Genomic DNA, 23,053 nt, shown 5'->3' on the forward strand with positions numbered 1-23,053 from the left:
CAATATCGCAAACAAGATGTCGCCCTGACCAGCCAGTGAGCGAGTTGCCATTTGATGCACAGCAGCAACTCATTTGTCATATGGCTTTTCTCCCCTAGGCTCTCAAGCAGTAAAACTGCTTTGCAGAACTTTGTCTTGAATGAGCAAAAAGAAAGGGTCACTGTGGGGGTGGGGTCATGTCACTTGAACAGAATCCTGATGTGTAGGAGAAGAGAGAGATGATAGCTGCCTGCCAGTGGAACCAGACATAGCGCCCAGTCATGAAGGCCTCACCCCCTGCCCCATATGTAGTGGTGCATGGCTGCTGCTGGTAACATTTTGTGAAAAATAATGGAAGCTTGGTATCCCCCAGCAAGCTTGCGCAAATGCCATCATTTTATTGAAAAGTAAAACAAACTATAAAACCTGGGAAGACAAAAAGCGCAAATAGGGTCTTATCTGATAACCAAGTGGTCTAAAATGTTAAAGGTACACTCACCTGATAGGGTTGTGACAGTCACAACTCCTATAGAGGCATATAAAGGCTGCTTCAGGACCACCAAGGAGATATGTTGCAGTAAATGTGGAATACGGTGGTTCAAAATCCACGCTATGCAATGGTTCGAATATATGATCACACACGAAGGTGAAGCATGAATTCGGTTTATTTTGTCAATGCATTTCAAGGTTTTCAAACCTCTTCATCAGGACCAACCCTCATGATCATTGTGGTTTGGTCCTGATGAAGAGGTTTGAAAACTTTGAAACGCGTTGACAAAATGAACCGCATTCACCTTCGTGTGTGACCATATATTTGAACCATTGGGCAGCGCAGATTTTGAACCACCGTATTCCACATTTACTGCATCATTTCTTGAAAAACCGAAGACTCCTCAAGCTGGTAAGGCAACATCTGCATTACCAGCAACTTGACCTGGTATGACTTTCATTGGCAAACTATTAGATGACTGGGAGCGTACACTTGTTTCTTTGACACACAATTAGGGATGGATATTTGCCATTGTGAAGGAGAAGGAGACCTGCTTAGAGTTGGATGGCAATGATGATGGTGATCATAATGACATCGACCAGGTACTACTTAACGGTGCAGCTTGGCTGACCGAAAGGCAAGCATAGTGAGAAGTGGAAGGAGGACAACTTGAAGGTCGCTCTGATTGCTGGTTTGATTTTGCCAAATGAGCTGGTGATGTTGCTTAGTGTGCGGATGGAGAGCCATAGTTCCTTGTCTATTTGAGCCGGGACATTTATGGCTTGTTTTTCTCTTGTGGAGACTGCAGAGAGCCAAAGAATCATATGGTGGGTGGGTGTCTCCAGTTTGACAATTTAAACAGTTGTGGCAAAATACACCAGTACAGTTAAATGTCTCGTTTTTCTGTAATAATATATTTACAAATTTTGGGTTAAAGCAAAAGAATTTCCCCAGGTCAAAAAGGAACATGTAAAAATTAAAGCCAGGAGGTAGGAATACTGCTTATAATTGCGTCAACAGACCACAGTATAGTTAGATGATGTACGCTTGCAAAGATGGAATACTGAAATAGGTAGGCAAATGGTAAAACGCATTTATCTTTTTTGCACTTTTTTTAAATTTTTTTAGGGAGGGAAGATAATTTTTGTTTAAAATTCTCTCATTCTTAGTAAAAAATGCTTATCCCTAGATAAAGAGGTTGCTACATAGGTAAATACACAGAAAGTAATTAGCGGTAATAGCCAGCAGTATTGAAGTGACACCCACGATTGTTAAACTAGTCAAAAAGTTGCGAAATCTTAACCATTTATTGTTTTATTTTATTATTTTATATTGTTTTATGATTTTTAGCATTTTTATTCTAACATTTTTTTTTTAATATTGATGATCCTCCCCCTCCAACGAAACTAAAATGTAATTTTTAGGAAACCAAAAATGATGGCTTGTGAAGTTGCTTGCTATACATAGGTTCGCGACCGGAAACGAATATGCGGTAACAGCATGAGTTGTATGGCATCTACAATTAAAATAGAAAAAAAGAAAAGGAAACCTGTTATATTAAAAGTGGGGAAAAAAACGGCTACGTGCCATTACAAAATAGGATGGGTCCAGAAAATCTAGGGAGAATCTTGTCTTAAAAACAAGCAGCTGATAGGCCTCTTCTGGCAGGGTCCCTGCTAGATGATGTAGGTGGTGCGAAGATGTCATTGTACCGCCTGAGTCATAGAGAAAGCATGGGGGAAACTGGGAATGACTTCCTACATCCTAGCTGCGATTTTCTATTGCAGGAACCCGAGCTGCAGGAATTCTCCCTGATGGCAATGCATGCCGCAAATGGTCACGAAAAAAACTATTATGAGGACAATCTGGCTCATAGGGTCCCCTTCCCCAGAGCCCATGGTCCTAGCTGGCAGGCAAGATTGCCCTCATTATAATCCTTCCTGCAGCACCAGCAGTGGGTTGAGAAGTGAAATTTTGCTTTAGGACCCACTGGGAGATTCACCGGTTTGCTGATTGGGTCAACCCCAGCCTACTTGAAGTTATGACACATGCATAATTCCAAGTCAAAAGGGGATTCAGGGATGCCAGCAGGTTGGAGGTAGTTCAAAGGAGGGTAGCTGAAGTGGCCAATTGACAAGAGCCAAAAATTTCTTAAAAGGGTGTAGGAAAATTTTTTTTTTTCACAACTGTACAACCCTATTCAAGACATGTCATTGTTGGGAATCATTTGCAAAGGTCGTGTCACGTCATAGTGTCATCAACATTGCAGGCATATCAGCAAAGACGGGGAGGAGCACATCAGCAAAAGAGCCAATGCAGGTGTAGCAAGGGATAAATATGCTTATTTTTATATACAGGAAGAATATGGAATAAATACAGCAAAAGACAGACAATCGCTTTGATGGTTGTGCAAAAAAGCTCTTATAAAGTTGCCATTGAATATCAAGCCTATAGTAGAGGATTGGCTGGAAAGAACTTCGATCTATCTGTAGACAAGTTAATGAAATCTGTTTTTAACACATAAAATAAATGTTGAATAGACAAAATACCATTAATAACACTAAAATATACAAGCAAATATGCCATCGATAATAGAAAGATGCACACCTAATTATAAAAAACAGATGGTAAATTGGAAACCTTCAATAAACATGAGCTCCCAGGCTGCAAATATTGGCAAGTTTACATAAGAAGAGCAGTATTAATAACTAAGAACAGTATGGAGAGATTTAATGACAAGAATAGTGAATGAGTCTATATTTTATTATGAAGTTACAGTGAATTTTGAATTATTTATTGTAGAATTAAGCCTCGAGATATACGTTTTTTATGCTATGTATTTTTTTTATTTCCTACTGGCAGATTTCCTATAAAAACTTCCTTGGAAGAAAGAAGAAGAAATAAGGACATTTGATTGAAACCTTTAAGCCATTCCCAACCTAAGACAAAAATTTAAATCATGGTTCGTTCCCATACCATGATGTACATTTTTGGAAAGTAGAGAGCACATGTGAAATCAGCAGCAGAAGTAGGATACAATATGAAGGCTTGTTCCTGCATGCAATTGCCAAGATCAAAGCTATCAGTTGCACAGAGGGAGAAGCTCCATCTGTGAGTCATCATCCCACCCGTGGTGCAATTGCTGAGAACCAAGAGGTTGTTATAAAAGGACAGAGCCTAACATTGGTCTCTATGCCTTCCATCTTAGTAAACCAATTAGACCCTGCCAGAGAGTCAAATAAGATGGCTGAGAGGCATAATACAGCAGTACAAAAGTAGAACTACAAAAACAGTAAAAAAAAGTTTGAAAAATAAATAGTGTAATCTACTACAATATAGTGTCCTGCAGAAACACGGATGGAAATGACGCACCCAGGGGATGAAGGGGAGGCGACTCGGTGCCTGGGCCTTGTTGTTGGTTTTGGGGATGTCGCGGTGGCCGGCTCCAGGGCCCGTACCCTGGGGTCACTCTTAAAAAAGGAAGGGGGAAGTTGTATGAGGTAGGGGAATGTTCGTGACGCCACCTGTGGTGTCTTGTGAGGATCACCAGCGCTGCGACAGTCCTCTGAGGCTGGTGTTTAGGCAGCTTAGTTGGTGCTGCTCCCCACAGGTGGAGAGGGGCCTCAGGGCAGTGTAGAGAGGGATGCAGAGAAGAGCGTTGGCTGGTGCGGAGCCGCGGAGGAAAGAACAGACAGAGGCAGTAGGTGAAGTCATCCAAGTCTTTTACTCATGGTAGCGATTTCTCAGCTCAGAGCTTCTCTCTGCTGTCACACGGCGAGCTGCGGCTGCCAGGGTGGGGTTCAGCACACTCCAGGTAGTTCAGGAGCACTTGTCAGGACCCCCGCTCTAGTGTGTTCCTCTCTTGTTGAACTTTTCCCGCCTTGTGTCCCCCACTGAGTCCCGTACGGGTACTGCGATGTCCCTTGTGGGTAACGTGTAGTTCCCGGACCGACTGGGTGCCCTTATTGGTGACTGGTGGTGAGAACGTGGCGTAAGGCCGGGTCCCTCTGGATAAACTCAGATTAGGGCATACAGGTGGCGACTCCGCTCGGTCCGTATCCCCCTGGGGTCCACATAAGCCTCCGGACTTTTCCGACAGAGACGTGAAGTGCAAAGTCAGATAATCGGGGACCGGTACCCCCTCTTGCGGCAGGGTCTCTCTGGCTGGGCCATAATAAGGCATGCAGGTGGCGACTCCGCTCCGTCCGCACCCCCTGAGATCCTTTCGCCTGTGGAGCCTATCTCCTCTGCTCCCCTCCTGGGCCTTCTTGGTAGGACTCAGACCGGGGACAGAGCCGATTGTAACTCTGCTCCAATCCCCCGTCTCGAGGCCTGAGACCGGGAACCGTGGACCCTCAGCCGGCTGCAGCCTTTTGCTGACTTGCCGCACCAAGGACCCACGACCAAAGACCCGGTTCTTAAAATGGCCTCCACTTATATATGATTCTATTGAGTGCTTAGGTAAAGTGCTTCCTCCACCCTCACTCACTACATGGTTCCCCCTGACTTTGGTTCCCCCCAACTCCTCCATTCAGGCCCGGGGCAGCACTATGGTGCTTTAGGCCCCCTTCAGAACTGGAGTGGTGTAGTGTTGAGTGTGTGGTTGGGGTCCTGAGTGGTACTCCATCCTTACCTGGGAGAGGAGATACCACACCTCGTTTTGAGGTGCAGTACCCCTGTGGCGACTGAACCCTCAGGGGCGCCACAGAAAGGAGGTAAGGAGGTCAAATGTTCATCCTTCGACTCCTTTTTCCTTGTTGATGTGAATGGACACATATTTGGGTATTAAGACATAACCCCTTGATGGAGTGCTCATCTTTCTCTTTAGGCACTTTACACGCGGAGGATTACTGTTGGAAGGAAAAATGGAGATATTACTCTTGGTGTACTACATTCCTGGTGGGAAGCACAGAGGAGGCAGTATTACTCGTAGGAAGCACAGAGGAGGTAGTATTATTGGTGGGAGGCACAGAGGAGGTAGTATTACTGGTAAGAGGCACAGAGGAGGTAGTATTATTGGTGGGAGGCACAGAGGAGGTAGTATTACTGGTAAGAGGCACAGAGGAGATAGTATTATTGGTGGGAGGCACAGAGGAGGTAGTATTACTGGTAAGAGGCACCGTTGAGGTAGTACTATTGGTGGAAGGCACAGATGACGTAGTACTATTAGTGAAAGGCACAAATTAGGTAGTATTACTGGTGAGAGGCACATAGGAGGTAGTATTATTGGTCGGAGGCACAGAGGAGGTAGTACTATTGGTGGAAGGCACAAATGAGGCAGTATTACTAGTGGGAGGCACATAGGAGATAGTATTATTGGTGGGAGGCACAGAGGAGGTAGTACTATTGGTGGAAGGCACAAATGAGGCAGTATTACTAGTGGGAGGCACATAGGAGGTAGTATTAATGGTGGGTGGCACAGAGGAGGTAGTATTACTATTGGGAAGCACAGGGTAGGTAGTATTACTGGTAAGAGGCACATTATTATTATTATTATTATTTATTATTATAGCGCCATTTATTCCATGGCACTTTACATGTGAAAAAGGGGGTATAATACAAGAACAATTTCAATAATCTTGAACACAATGTGACAGCGACTGGTACAGGCGGAGCGAGGACCCTGCCCGCGAGGGCTCACAATCTACGAGGGATGGGTGAGGATACAGTAAGTGAGGGTAGAGAGGTAGTATCATTGGTGGGAGGCACAGAGGAGCTAGTATTAGAGGAGGGAGGCACAGAGGAGGTAGTATTAGTGGGGGGAACCATAGAGGAGGTAGAAGTACTGGTGGGAGGCTCAGAAGAGATAGGAGTACTGATGGGAAGCACAGAGGAGGTAGTATTAAAGGTGGGAAGCACAAAGGAGGTAGTATTACTGGTGGGAAGCACAGAGGAGGTATTATTACTGGTAAGAGGCACATAAGAGGTACTATTATTGGTGGGAGGCACAGAGGAGGTAGTATTAGAGGGGGAAGGCACAGAGGAGGTAGTATTACTGGTAGGAAGCACAGAGGAGGTAGAATTACCGGTGGGAGGCACAGAAGAGATAGGAGTACTGGTGGGAAGTACAGAGGAGGTAGTACTACTGGTGGAATGCACAAATGATGTAGTATTATTGGTGGGTGGCACAGAGGAGGTGCTATTACTGATAAGAAGCACAGAGGCAGTAGTATTACTGGTAAGAAGCACAGAGGCGGTAGTATTAATGGTGTGTGGCACAGAGGAGGTAGTATTACTGTTGGGAAGCACAGAGGAGGTAGTATTACTGGTAAGAGGCACATAAGAGGTAGTATTATTGGTGGGAGGCGCAGAGGAGGTAGTATTAGTGGGGGAGGCACAGAGGAGGTAGTATTAGTGGAGGGATGAACAGCGGAGGTAGTATTAGTGGGGGGAGGCACAGAAGAGATAGGAGTACTGGTGGGAAGTACAGAGGAGGTAGTACTACTAGTGGAATGCACAAATGACGTAGTATTATTGGTGGGTGGCGCAGAGGAGGTAGTATTACTGATAAGAAACACAGAGGAGGTAGTATTACTGATAAGAAACACAGAGGAGGTAGTATTACTGGTAAGAAGCACAGAGGAAGTAGTATTACTGGTAAGAGGCACAGAGGAGGTAGTATTATTGTTGAGAGGCACAGAGCAGGTAGTATTACTGGTGGATGGCACAGGGGAGGAGGTATTAGTGTTGGGAGGCACAGAGGGAGGCACTTTCATTAGTGGGAGGCACAGATGAAGCACTATTGCAGGTGGGAGGCACAAGGGATAGTAGTATTACTGGTAGAAGGCACAAAGGGAAAACTATTATTAGTGGGAGGCACAAACGAAGCACTATTACAGGTGGGAGTCATGGAGGAGGTAGTATTGCTGGTTGGAGGCAATGATGAGGTGTTATCTCAAGTTGGAGGCATAGAGGAGCATAATTACTAGTGGGAGATACAGAAACATTAATCACAATACTCAATGGACAACTATGTGACTGGCAGAAGTACTGCAGTACCTGAGCAGTTCTTCAGTACAAAGTCTTGAACAGCAGAAGCAAATGGTCGACCTTCAGAAGAGACACCCTGCAGAAAAGCAATGGCTTTATGTGACATGCAGAAGTAGTGCTGTTGTTTTTAAAGCATTCAGCAACTATTGGAAGTAACACAAGCACATGAGACAGGAAGTGTTGTGCTCCAGAAGCATCCAGCAACTAGAGGGGATAACACAGTCACAGGAGAAGGGGAGAGTTTTAGCAGAGCCCCAGGTGGATTGTGGGGAAGTTGTTTACTGTTCTGGCCGGAGCCGAAGAGAAAGGTGGCTTATGATCTGTATCTCACAGAAGTCAAGAGAACAGAATTCAGGTCAGGAGGGAAGCTAAACAAAGGTCAGTTAGACTCCCTGAGCTAACAGTGTAGAGTATTATTGGCCAGGAAGATAAGCACTGGAAGGAAGCCTGTCATAGAGATCATCTCCCTCATCACCCCCCCCCTCCATCTCCATGCAGGATAAAGAATGCTGTGTACTACTAAGTCATTGTAAAGGAAAAGCCTGTGCTACCGGATAATAGACTGTGTACTGCTGTGCTGCAAAGGAGGCTGTACTGTTATTACTGGAGCCTGTTGCTCAAAGAGACATTTGCATTGCACTGGCCATGCCTCATTAAATGTTACTGTTCTACCGTTTATGAAGACTCTTGTCAGATGTGTCTGGTCAGCAACTGAATCTATCGTGTGCCTGAGAGAAACTGCAGCCTATCGTCTCCCTGAGTAACGGTTCCCCCAGGATTCCAACTAATTCATGTAACCGGTCTCGCCCCTATCTGAACTTAGTGTAACATTTACCATACCTGAACTTACCTGCAAGTAAAGATTTAATGTTGCTGCTTTATATTTTATTCGATCCCATAATCCTCTCATCTTACATGTATATGGAATTGGTTATCTTATACTGATATGTTCCCAATGCTGTCAGTTCCTACAAAGTGGGGTATGCGCTCTAATTGCCAATATCAGCATTTATTTAATTCTTTCAATCATCTGTCTTGTCCTTGAGGAAAATGTACATAAAAGAAAAATAAAGAACAACGTGTCACATGCTAGGCTATAATTTCCTGACGACAGATGGCACAATATGAGATGGTTTCTGTTGTCTCTATATTGGCATTATTGAGTCATAATTAGGTTCTGTACACAGTTGGAGAATTGAAGTGGCTGGTTGGATTGCCGTGGAGTCAGAAAACAGAGAGCGGTTTTCAAAGAATATAATTAACCTTCCTGATTAAGACAAATGACACAAATTTACATTCAGTAAGCAGAAGAAAAATACTCAAGGAAACATATTTCAACAAAGGACATGTGGGTTTATGTGGCGGAAATACAACTCTGCATTGTATTAGCCAACAAACCTGTTCTGCAGCCACATCTTCGGCTTAGTGGCCGAATATGGTAGGCAGTAAACAGTTTTCATTTTAGTCACTATGGTGTTATCATGGAAGAAAGGAAATCATGGGAACTGATTAAAACATCTTTGCAGTCTTGGACTGTCCCGGACATTAAGTACTGTAACATTCAGAGAGGGATGTGTCCGGTAAACATTGCTATGGTAGATTTTTTGGCTTAACCAAGTGCTACAAACAAAGCGTCGCCTGAAATAATTGTCCCATTATTAAAATGGAAATTTTCATGATTATCTAAGATACCAGGACTGGTAATTCGTTCACTTTGGTCCGTTAGAGGGGTTGCCCACTTTTAGAAAACGTTGGTGGCAGGGCACAGTTTGTTATAAACAAACAAACCGAGTTGTACTCAGTCCCTGTTTCCACTGGTGAGTCTCACCTCTGCTCCCGGTGTCTGGTATTGGCTGCAAAGATGAAGTCATGTCGACAGCACGGCAGCCAATAAGTAACCTCAGCAGTGGGGTGTTCCATCTACACAGACAGAACCGCTTAGTGCACTGATTGGTTGCTGCTGTTGACGTGATGTCTAGTGATGAGTGAGTGTGCTTGCCACTGCTCGATACTCGATCGTGGATCGGGGTGCTCTGGTGCGCCCGTTACATGACCGAGTATCGCAAGTGCTCAAGCGCCATGCTCGAGTCACTACCACACATGTTTCGTGGCCATCACACACGGTAATGCCAGAGCCATGTTGGCTACTGGCATTACTGTATTTGGCTGGCTGTATCGCATCATAGAGTCTTATATAAGACACGGTGATGCGATGGTCGATACACTGTCCTAAGGAAGCAGTTCAAGCAGAGTTGATCTAGGAGAAAGAGCTTAGTTTAGAGCAGGCATGTAGGCAGTGTTTAATTCCTATTGCAGTACTTGTATTCCACTGCTGCATCATTAAAACAAAAGTCCTTTTCAGGGTTACATACTGTCTTTTCTCTAGTAAAACCACTGTTACCTCCATTCAGTGTAGGGATAGCTGGTGGAGGAGGGATAGTTATGAATTAGAGGCATATAGGCAGGGTTTATTGTCTTACAGTCCTTCTATACTGTAGGTATACTGCTACTGCAACCTAAAAACAAAAGTCCTTTTCAGGACTGTATATTTTCTTTTCCCTATTAATAAAAGAAAGTTTGCAGGCATATAAAATATACCTAATTTAAAATGTGCAAGGAGTGCGGTAAGGGACACCTTACCACAAATGTTTTTTTTTCTGGTGTATTCCCATGCACCCCTTCCCACCCAAAAAAGGGTATACGGTTCATGGTTTCTTCTTTCACTTGCCCTTCTCTTCCTCCATCATATTAACAGGGTCATCATGCAGCCCTCATTTAAAATTTTTAGAGGGTCATCATGCGGCCCTCGCTCATAATTTTTAGAGGGTCATCATAAGGCCCTCACTCATAATTTTTAGAGGGTAAGTAGGCAGCCACCGCTCATAATTTTTAGAGGGTAAACAGGCAGCCCTCGCTCATAATTTTTAGAGGGTCATCAAGTGGCCCTCACTCATAATTTATAGAGAGTCATCATGCGACCCTCGCTTTTAATTTTTCCAGGGTGTGTATGATGCCCCCCATCATAATTTTTACAGGATGTGCATGAGGCCTACCTCTACAATTCTCTTACATATATGCATATCCACCAGGGGTAAATGCTTTTCAGCCCTTGTACTTCGGCTTTACCAGTCTAGGAGTCCCACTACTTAATAGTGGTAAAAAAAAAATTCTGAAGCGCTCCTCTTCTTCTCTTCCAGGGTGTATTGCAGTCCCTCCTTCTAATTTTTGGCAGCCCTTGCACTTAGTGCATAGGCTTTAACAGTCTAGGAGTCCTGCTCCTTAAAAATGAGAATTCTAGTACTCGATCATCACTAGTGACATCAGCTCCACAGCCAATACCAGACACTGGGAGCACTGGCGAGAGTCACCGGTGGACCTAGGGACGGTTTGTTTATTTATTTTGTTTTGCGTGAGAGCATAATAAGTGAGTTAAAAAACAAGAAGGGTAAAAAAATATATATAATACTCACCTCTCCCTTGCCCTCACCTGCAATGCCACGCAGCTTCTTCGGGCTTCGATCACACATTAGGACACTTTGGCTGCTTCTCTAACTAGCCCTCATGGCATTATGATTTGTGTCACCCGCGAGGTCATGATGTTGCAAAACCAAGTTAGAGCAGGAGGGTACTGCAAAGTGCAAGAAGTGGTGGCCGGGGAAAGATGACATTTTTTTTTTTTACCCTTTCCCAACCCTAAAACGAATCCAGTAAAATAGCAGACAGCTCAAATGTAACTGGATTCAAGTCAATAAAAACAAAAAAATAAAATTCGCTCAAGTTAAAAATTTTGGGGGTAAATGATTTGATTCCTTTTGAATTAATTCAGTTCTCTTTACCTCGGACATATCATATCTTTTTATCTATTTCCCCTTTAAATGAAAAATCATCTTGTTGACAGCGACGCCACCGCTTCAAGAGAAACACATTCCCTATGTGTAAGAGATAGGTTCCCGCTACAGATTGCTACAATACATCCAGATTTCCTTCTAAAGCTTCTTGTCAGCAGTCAAAGTTTTATATGTCATCTAAGAACTGGCGTCCCGCTGTGTACAGTGTCAGATCTGTTGCTGAAGTTAGCTGAGAAGACGACTATACGCTGAATCACACAGCACAGAATATCCGAGGATAGCATTATTTAACGCTGACGTCGCAGAATGACTTTTAGTGAAAAATATGAAGCAAAAGAAGAAAACCTTACCGAAGTCAGGTCCGGATTTATAGCTAATACTGCCCAAGGCACTTAGATTTAATTTACTCCATTCCACAAAAAGATAAAGTGCCTCATGAACGCGCCAACTACCTGGAAGAACAGCAGCAGTGTTTTACAGCGAATTGTGGCGATTTTGCAATGGCCGTGTAATGAAACAGGTTAGAAAAATGTTTTTCACCTTTAAAAACATGCAGCTGCTCGCAAAACTGCAGTAACTCGTAAGAAGTCCTACCGATATGTAGGAACCCAGCCTAAAAGCATGTAGGGGATTCATTCTCTCTATTAGGTATTAGGCCTTAGGTTGTGTTCATACAGGCAATGCTGCTTTAGTCCAAGCACATACAGTTTTTATTGCTTTCCACAGGTGGTTTCAGCGCACCAAAGCAAACTAATAAACATAAATTCCCAGCCTTGTTCAGGCGCTAACTAAACAGAATAGGCCCTGGCTACTCATACAAAACAGCTATTGTCCATAGCAACCAGTGATACTTGCGGTTCTCTGCACACGGCTTGTCTAGACAGACTCTTCTCAGAGAGGGATTCTATCCTTTCTTTCTCTTTAGCTCCAAGACACATCCAGTCTGGTCAGCTTCCCTGAGCTGACTGCCTAATGTCAACAGCTAGCCTGGTAATATGCATGGCTAGCTATGTGATCTAATCAGAATCTGTTGAGCTAGTATTTAACCCTAGCCTACTCGGCTTTGCTACAAGCATTATTTGTTATGGGACATAAAGCTTATAGAGGACCTGTGGCCAACTTCTTGCTCTTATTTTATTCCCGCTGCTTCCCTGATTATTCTGCTTTTTTGTTTTTTTACAATCCGCCATACAGTTCGAAAGATATGGGCCCTTTAATTTAGTGCTTTTTTTTTATGGTCTTTGCTAAAGGAGCATTGCTCACAGGGTCATTATGCAGAGCAGCCTAAAGACATGCCACCAGAAAATCCTGTGAGCCACACCTCATTGTAAAATATTAAAAATTAGCACTAAAAAGGCTCATATCTCTCGAACAATATGACTGATTTAAAAAAATAAAAACAATGTAATAATTGGGGAGAAGCAGGAATAAAATAACAAAAACTGAACACTTATGATCTAGTAATGAGGGCACGCTACAAATTATTTTAACAGATCTGTTGGGGACATGAACTTTTGGCACTTACTTATACAGTGGCATGTAAAAGTATGGGCACCCCTGGTCAAAATTACTGTTGCCCTCTGTGTGACCTGGCAGCTGTGAACTGCAGTAACCATACTGATGTCACCGCTCATCACAGCAGCCGGGTTCTTGCGGAGCGCAGCATGAGAGCCGACATTGGATGCTTCTCCAGCCTATGGAGCTTCGTTCTCTGAACGGAACTCCATACACTGGACGAAGAAGACGGGGATCGTTGTGGGACCTCAATGTGAACTACGGCAGACTGGTGTAGATTTTTTTTTTAATAAATGGATGAAAGAGGGAAATTGTCAGGGAGCGATTTTTACAAATAAAGGAAGTTTGTGTGTGTGTTTATTTCTTTTGACTACAGGGTTAGTAATGGGGGTGTCTGACAGACATCTCTCCATTACTAATCCCAGGGCTTTATGTCAGCACCAGCTGCTGACATCAGCCCCACAATCCCATTAACTTGATTGCCAGGGCAATCGGGAAGAACCAAGGCTAAGCGATGTGCCATTTCTGGTGCGAATGAGGGCTAGTCTTATTAGGCTGGCAATGGGACAATATCCATGGACCTTAGCCTTTGCTGGTTATTAAATACTAGCTATTGAACCCGTTCTATGCCCGGGTGGCGAGCATTTTTATTGGTATATGGTCTTCAATGCTGGTATGTGCTGCCCCCATCCTGGTATTTGTGCTGCCCCCATCCTGTCCCCACAATCCTATGCTGGTATGCATGGCACCCCTCATCCCCATCCTGGTATGCATGGCACCCCTCACCCCCAATCCTGGTATGCATGGCACCCCTCAACCCCAATCCTGGAAGATATGGCACCCTTCACCCTCAATCCTGGTATGCGTGGCACCCCTCATCCCCAATCCTGGTATGCGTGGTACTCCTCATCCCTATCCTGGTATGTGTGGTACTTCTCATCCCTATCCTGGTATGCATGGTACCCCATCCCTCATCCCTATCCTGGTATGTATGGTATCCCTCATCCTGGTATGCATGGGTCCCTCACCCACATCCTGGTATGCATGGCACCCCTCATCCCTATCACGGTATGCATGGCACCTCTCATCCCCAATCCCGGTATGCATGGCACCCCTCATCCCCATCCTGGTATGCATGGCATTCCTCATCCCTATCCCGGTATGCATGGCACCCCTCATCCCTAAACCGGTATGCATGGCACCCCTCATCCCCAATCCCAGTATGCATGGCACCCCTCATCCCCAATCCAGGTATGCATGGCACCCCTCATCCCCAATCTCGGTATGCATGGCACCCCTCATCCCCAATCGCGGTATGCATGGCACCCCTCATCCCCAATCCTGGTATGCATGGCACCCCTCATCCCCAATCCTTGTATACATGGCACCCCTTATCCCCAATCCCGGTATACATGGCACCCCTCATCCCCAATCCTGGTATGCATGGCTCCCTCTTCCCCAATTCTGGTATACATGGTACCCCTCATCCCTATCCTGGTATGTATAGTACCCCTCATGCTGGTATGCATGGCACCCCTCATCCCTATTCTGGTATGTATGGTGTCCCTCATCCTGGTATGCATGGCACCCCTCATCCCAATTCTGGTATGCATGGCACCCAATCCCTCATCCTAGTATGCATGGCACCCCTCATCCTCATCCTGGTATGCATGGCACCCTATCCCTCATCATGGTATGCATGGTGCCCCGCATTCCTATCCTGGTATGTATGGTACCCCTCATCCCTATTCTAGTATGCATGGCTCCCCTCATCCCCAATCCTGGTATGCATGGTCCCTTCACCCCCAATCCTGGTATGCATGGTCCCCTCACCGCCCAATCCTGGTATGCATGGTACCCCTCATCCTGGTATGCATGGTCCCCTCACCCCCAATCCTGGTATGCATGGTCACCTCACCCCCCAATCCTGGTATGTGTGGTACCCCTCACCCCCCAATCCTGGTATGCATGGTCCCCTCACCCCCCAATCCTGGTATGTGCGGCCCCCTCACCCCCCAATCTTGGTATGTGTGGCCCTCTCAACCCCCAATCCTGGTATGTGTGGCCCCCTCACCCCCCAATCCTGGTATGTGTGGCCCCCTCATCCTTTTCATGCTGTACACACATACAAAAAAATCAACACTTATACTCACCTTTCTTCCCTGTGCTCCAGCGCTGTGGTGTCCTGTTCTGCCGGAGGCCGGGGGAGGAGTGCGGCATCGGAGCAAATGTTTCTTCAATAAAATGGCGCCGGATAGCGTTATGCACATGCGCTGATCCGATGCCTCACTCCTGCCCCGGTCTCCGGCGAAGCGAGGCACCGCGGCAACGCTCCTCCCGGTCAGGTAAGTATGTAAATATGGTGCCGGAGATCGCGGTATGTGTTCAGTGTCTACGCATACCGCGATCTCCGGCGCCATACACTCCTCTTACCTGTAATGGCTGGATGCATGGTTTTGTCTGGAGCCAGACTGCGCGTCGCACATGCGCAGTCTATAAAGGCTTCAGACAGAGACACGCATTCCCAGTTATATTATAGATAGGGGGAACCCCAAGTCATTTTTTTAAGGGTCCCCTCTTTTTAGTAACCAGTAAAGGCAAAGCAGACAGCTGTGAGCTGATATTAATAGACTGGGAAGCTCCATGGATATTGGGTCTTTCCCAGCATAATAAGACCAGCTCAGAGCTGTGTGTTTTCTCTTAGATGGTTATTAAAAATAGGGGGGTAACCCAAGCCATTTTTTTCATTATTTATTTATTTTTTTGCTAAATACATGTACAGTAAAATACACACGCACTGCACTAATTATATTTCTCACGGACATCTATCTATCTATCTATCTATCTATCTATCTATCTATCTATCTTTGCACATCTAACACCTAAACATCTGTCATTTCTATTCTGCATTGTATTCCAGTGCGTGTCACACAGACGGCACACGGATGACACACTTTATGGCATCCGTGTGCACGTGTATTGATGTCCGTGTTGCTGGAAAAATGGACATGTCTACGTGTTGGTTGCACAGACACATTGTCCTTGTGAACATACGGATATGTGCACAGCCCCATAGATTATAATGGGTGTGTGTGTGTTTGCAGTACATATGAAAACTGTCACCACACATACTGCAAACACAGACATGTGAAGGAGGCCTTAGTCTGTGAGGAAAGAGGAGAACCTGTAATACCAATACCTTTGATATCCAATCAAAGGTCGGGAGCTGACATCAGCGTGCCTGTCACTACTGGCACTGATGGCAGTGACATCATGCGCCACACATAGCTGGCAAGCCAAAGTCAGCTGCAGGCTAAAGAAGAGGAGGCCGCACATTATAGGAGTGGAAGAAGGTCAGAAGAACTGACATTATACCAGAAAGGGGCATCCTGGTATGCATGGGCACCTCACCCACATCCTGGTATGCATGGCACCCCTCATCTCTATCCCAGTATGCATAGCACCTCTCATCCCTATCCCGGTATGCATGGCACCCCTCATCCCCATCCTGATAAGCATGGCACTCCTCATCCCTATCCCGGTATGCATGGCACCAGTCATCCTTATCCCAGTATGCATGGCACCCCTCATCCCCAATCCTGGTATGCATGGCACCACTCATCCCCAATCCCGGTATGCATGGCGCCCCTCATCCCCAATCCTGGTATGCATGGCACCCCCCATCCCCAATCCTGGTATGCATGGCACCCCTCATCCCAAATCCCGGTATACATGGCACCCCTCATCCCCAATCCTGGTATGCATGGCTCCCTCATCCCTATCCTGGTATGCATAGTACCCCTCATGCTGGTATGCATGGCACCCCTCATCCCTATTCTGGTATGTGTGGTACCCCTCATCCTGGTATGCATGGCACCCCTCATCCCAATTCTGGTATGCATGGCACCCAATCCCTCATCCTAGTATGCATGGCACACCTCATCCTTATCCTGGTATGCATGGTACCCCTCATCCTGGTATGCATGGCACCTATCCCTCATACTGGTATGCATGGTGCCCCACATTCCTATCCTGGTATGTATGGTACCCCTCATCCCTATTCTGGTATGCATGGCAGCCCTCATCCCCAATCCTGGTATGCATGGTCCCCTCACCCCCAATCCTGGTATGCATGGTCCCCTCACCGCCCAATCCTGGTATGCATGGTCCCCTCACCCCCCAATCCTGGTATGCATGGTCCCCTCATCCCCCAATCCTGGTATGTGTGGTACCCCTCACCCCCCAATCCTGGTTTGCATGGTCCCCTCACCCCCCAATCCTGGTATGCATGGCCCCCTCACCCCCCAATCCTGGTATGCATGGCCCCCTCACCCCCCAATCCTGGTATGTGTGGCCCTCTCAACCCCCAATCCTGTTATGTGTGGCCCCCTCACCCCCCAATCCTGGTATGTGTGGCCCCCTCATCCTTTTCATGCTGTACACACATACAAAAAAATAAACACTAATATTCACCTTTCTTCCCTGTGCTCCAGCGCTGTGGTGTCCTGTTCTGCCGGAGGCCGGGGGAGGAGTGCGGCATCGGAGCACCGCGCTGTCCGGCTCCATTTTGCTGAAAACACACTGCAAATGTGTCTTCAGTAAAATAGCGCCGGGTAGCGCTATGCTATTCTGATCCAATGCCTCACTCCTGCCCCGGTCTCCGGCGAAGAGAGGCGCCGAGGCAACGCTCCTCCCGGTCAGGTAAGTATGCACAGTACAGACCAAAAGTTTGGACACACCTTCTCATTTAAATATTTTTCTGTATTTTTATGACTATGAAAATTGTACATTCACACTGAAGGCATCAAAACTATGAATTAACACATGTGGAATTATATACTTAACAAAAAAGTGTGAAACAACTGAAAATATGTCTTATATTCTAGGTTCTTCAAAGTAGCCACCTTTTGCTTTGATGACTGCTTTGCACACTCTTGGCATTCTCTTGATGAGCTTCAAGAGGTAGTCACCGGAAATGGTTTTCACTTCACAGGTGTGCCCTGTCAGGTTTAATAAGGGGGATTTCTTGCCATATAAATGGGGTTAGGACCATCAGTTGTGTTGTGCAGAAGTCTGGTGGATACACAGCTGATAGTCCTACTGAATAGACTGTTAGAATTTGTATTATGGCAAGAAAAAAGCAGCTAAGTAAAGAAAAACGAGTGGCCATCATTACTTTAAGAAATGAAGATCAGTCAGTGCGAAAAATTGGGAAAACTTTGAAAGTGTCCCCAAGTACAGTTGCAAAAACCGTCAAGCGCTACAAAGAAACTGGCTCACATGAGGACCGCCCCAGGAAAGGAAGACCAAAAGTCACCTCTGCTTCTGAGGATAAGTTTATCCGAGTCACCAGCCTCAGAAATCGCAGGTCAACAGCAGCTCAGATTAGAGACCAGGTCAATGCCACACAGAGTTCTAGCAGCAGACACATCTCTTCAACAACTGTTAAGAGGAGACTTTGTGCAGCAGGCCTTCATGGTAAAATAGCTGCTAGGAAACCACTGCTAAGGACAGGCAACAAGCAGAAGAGACTTGTTTGGGCTAAAGAACACAAGGAATGGACATTAGACCAGTGGAAATATGTGTTTTGGTCTGATGAGTCCAAATTTGAGATCTTTGGAGGTGTGATGGTGTGGGGGTGCTTTGCTGGTGACACTGTTGGGGATTTATTCAAAATTGAAGGCATACTGAACCAGCATGGCTACCACAGCATCTTGCAGCGGCATGCTATTCCATCCGGTTTGCGTTTAGTTGGACCATCATTTATTTTTCAACAGGACAATGACCTCAAACACACCTCCAGGCTGTGTAAGGGCTATTTGACCAAGAAGGAGAGTGATGGGGTGCTACGCCAGATGACCTGGCCTCCACAGTCACCAGACCTGAACCCAATCAAGATGGTTTGGGGTGAGCTGGACCGCAGAGTGAAGGCAAAAGGGCCAACAAGTGCTAAGCATCTCTGGGAACTCCTTCAAGATTGTTGGAAGACCATTTCCGGTGACTACCTCTTGAAGCTCATCAAGAGAATGCCAAGAGTGTGCAAAGCAGTCATCAAAGCAAAAGGTGGCTACTTTGAAGAACCTAGAATATAAGACATATTTTCAGTTGTTTCACACTTTTTTGTTAAGTATATAATTCCACATGTGTTAATTCATAGTTTTGATGCCTTCAGTGTGAATGTACAATTTTCAGAGTCATGAAAATACAGAAAAATCTTTAAATGAGAAGGTGTGTCCAAACTTTTGGTCTGTACTGTAAGTATGGCGCCGGAGATCGCGGTATGTGTTCAGTGTCTACGCATACCACGATCTCCGGCGCCATACACTCCTCTTACCTGTAATGGCTGGATGCATGGTTTTGTCTGGAGCCAGACTGCGCGTCGCACATGCGCAGTATATAAAGGCTTCAGACAGAGACACGCATTCCCAGTTATATTATAGATAGGGGGAACCCCACGTCTATCTATCTATCTTTGCACATCTAACACCTAAACGTCTGTCATTTCTATTCTGCATTGTATTCCAGTACGTGTCACACAGACGGCACACGGATGACACACTTTATGGCATCCGTGTGCACGTGTATTGATGTCCGTACTGCAAACACGGACATGTGAAAGAGGCCTTAGTCTGTGAGGAAAGAGGAGAACCTAAAATACCAATACCTTTGATATCCAATCAAAGGTCGGGAGCTGACATCAGCATGCCCGTCACTACTGGCACTGATGGCAGTGACATCATGCGCCACCCATGGCTGGCAAGCCAAAGTCAGCTGCAGGCTAAAGAAGAGGAGGCCACACGTTATGAGTTGAAGAAGGTCAGAAGAACTGACATTATACCAGAAAGGGGCATGTGATGAGAGACATTATACGAGGAAGGGGCCCAGAATGGGGTGCATTATCTGAGGATGAGGTCCATGATGGGGGGTCAGTATACAAGGATAGGGCCCAGGATGGGGGTCATTATATCAGGAAGGTGCCCAGGATGGGGGATAGTATACCAGGATGAGGGACATTGTTATAGGATAAGCAACATTATATCAGGAAGGGAACCAGGATGGGGGACATTGTCCAGGAAGGGGGACATTATTACAAGAAGGGGCCAGTATGGGGGACATTACTACATTAAGGGGCTTAGAACAGCAGTTATAATTCCAGGAAGGGTCCCAGGATGAGGGGTATTTCTACTGGAAGGGCCTCAGGATGGAGGACATTATACCAGGAAGGGTCCCATGATGGGAACATTATAACAGGAAAAGGCACAGGACATGAAACATTATAACAGGAAGGGTGATATTATACAAGAAAAGGGTCTAGGATGAGAGATATTATTACAGGATGCAGGCCAGGATGGGGGGAAATTATTACAGAAAGAGGCCAGAAAAGGGGACAATATTACAGAAAGAGGTGTGACATGTAGAAGTAGTGCTGTTGCTTTAAAAGCATTCAGCAACTATTAGAAGTAACAGAAGCACAGGAGACAGGAAGTGTGCTCCAGAAGCATCCAGCAACTAGAGGGGTTAACACAGTCACAGGAGAAGAGGAGTGTTTTAGCAGAGCCCCAGGGGGATTGTGGGGAAGTTGTTTACTATCTGGCTGGAGCCGAAGAGAAGAAGCGCCCCTGCAAGTGAAAAGGATTCAAGTCAGGAGTGAAGCTAAGCACAGGTCAGGTAGAGTTCCTGAACTAACAGTGCAGAGTATTGTCAGGCAGAAAGATAAGGACTGGAAGAAATGGTGTCATAGGGATCATCTCTCTCAGCAAACACTCCTCCCCTCCTCCATCTCACTGCGCTGTAAAGAATGCTGTGTTCATTAATGTGCCTTTGCATTATAACTGTGCTGTCCTGTACTACTGGGAAGACTGTGAACTGCTGTGCTGCTAAGGAAACTGTAATGTTTGTCACTGGAGCCTGTTGCTCATAAGACTTAACTTGCACAGGCTGTGCGGCTTCTTACTAAATGCTACTGTTCTACCATTTATGAGGATTCTTGTCAAGTGTGTCTGGTCAGCAAGTGAAACAACCTACGTGTCTGTGCCTGAGGGTCAATACCCCTGTGTGCCTGAGAGAAGCTGCAGCACGTGGTCTAGGGCCGCCCTGAGTAACGGTTTCCCCAGGATTCCAAAGAATTCATGTAACCTGTCTTGCCCCTATCTGAACCTAGCGGCGTGTGTGTAACAGAGGCCAGGACGCAGGACATTATTACAGAAAGGTGCCGAGGATGGGGGACATTATTACAGGAGAGGTCCAGGATGGGTGACATTATTACAGAAAGGATTCAGGAAGGGGGAGATTATTACAAGAAGGGGCCATGATGGGAGACATTATTACAGGAAGGTGCCAGGATGGGGACATCACTACATGGATGGTGAACATGTATGTCTTTATAGGATCTACAACGCTACATAGGCCCATACATCTGACCAACATGGAGGCGGGGGCCTAGGTCCAAATTTTGCACCGGGGCCGACAAGACTCTAGTTACACTACTGCTGAGCAGTGATGTATTTTAGACCAAAATAACATGCTATATTGTTTTCCTGGAAAGTTCTTAGTTTCTGATGGCACATTAAGGATAGGTCCAGCGATTGGCTGCTATGGTTACCTGTCATTTTTGGGAGATCATCACTGTAAGAGGAACTAGAAACTGTCTGAAGACACACAAAAAAGCTGGGGATATGTGGAGTGAGAATGGCTTCTTGTGTTATTTTAGAAGATTCTAAATTGTGTTCAACATATTTTTCATGGCTGGAAAATCCTTTAAAGTTTCAAATTTTGGTTAAAACAAGCCAAAACTTGAGGGGGCTAGCCATAAGCTTTCTCCAATGGCGGGTACAGGCAGCCAGAATTTAAGCATTTAAAATGGAATAAGTCAGTTAATTGAGGTTGCCCAAACCATGGACAGCATGAATCACAGCCCTGCTGCCCGATTCCAGCTAGGCATATTTTTCTGAGTTAGGGTTCGCTCACACTGGCATATTACAAGGCCAGGTGCTCTGACAGAGTTTGAGTCGAGTGTCATTAGCATAATCGGCCCGATTCTCTTGCATGACAGAATCTACATACTTGTGACCCCAGCCTTATAGAGAAATTATAGTTTGGAGAACCAGTCGGGGACCATAGAGAGAGATGAGACTAGTCTGGCACCACCCCGGCCGGCTTCTCCCAGCGTTGCTCCATGTGAGTGACAGCTGGCTCCCATGTATGTACTTAATCAAAGACCTGTCAATGACTTGAAGAGCCGAAGAGAAAAGCTGACCAGGGGCAGCACCCCCTTATGGTTTCTGCCCAGATCTTCAAACTACATTGTCTCTCAAATGCTGGAGCTTTTCAGAAAAAAATACCTGGCTGCAATCGTCCAGAAAATGGACATTACTCTTAAAGAAGAGTCATTTTGATAATATATAGGGATGTGGACTGTCTTACCCTGTTCCTGCCCTTGAAGGCAACAAACACGTCATGTGAATACTGTTGTGCAGTTTTATATGTAAAAGTAATATGTGCCCAATGTCTTATGGTGATGTATAGTATGTAAAGTGTTAATGCATAATGTGAGTATAACATAAGGACAAGCTAGAACAGGATAGGATGCAGGATAAGGATAATAGGTTTAGCATGTAAGATAGGAAATGGTTAAGGATAAAACTAGCCCAGTGGGTGGGCACTAGTGTCAATCAAAGGTGGGCACTTAATGGTTAGAGGGAGTTCAGTATCAGTTAGTGAAGTGCCTATTGAAGGCCAAGTTCAGGTGCACTGGGCTGCTAGGGCAGCATGGGCCAACCGTTTGAGGCAGTGGGAGGCCGAAGAGAGCTCCCTGATGAATATTCCAACAGCGTCTGGAGCCTAGAACTCTGGCCAGGTTCCAAAGAGTGGGCCTGGTTCTTCTTACATGGGGGTTGGTGGCTGGTCCCGGGTGCACTGCCGGAGTGGACAGCAAATCCCTGAGGCTGATGGAGTCAGCGGGCTTGGGGGTAGTCCAGGATGAACGGGTGGCAGGACTGAAGAGGAGTTTACTAAGCAGGTAGAAAGTGCGAATTGCTGTGCCCTATGCCACTTGTGCCCACCTGTTGAACTTGGACTGCTTAGTAAAAGTTTGACTGTTACAAAGAACTTGGTGTCCCATGCATTGTCGTGCGGCAGCTCCTGAGGACGGAAGCCTGGAGGCAGGGGAGACCTCCAACTTACAAGTGAGTGTGATGCACCCCACACCCTATGGCACACTGGGACTGGGACA

This window comes from Phyllobates terribilis, unplaced genomic scaffold (genome assembly GCF_046119375.1).
Source record: "Phyllobates terribilis strain yellow unplaced genomic scaffold, ASM4611937v1 Scaffold_3__8_contigs__length_932513732, whole genome shotgun sequence".
In the NCBI taxonomy this organism is placed as follows: domain Eukaryota; kingdom Metazoa; phylum Chordata; class Amphibia; order Anura; family Dendrobatidae; genus Phyllobates; species Phyllobates terribilis.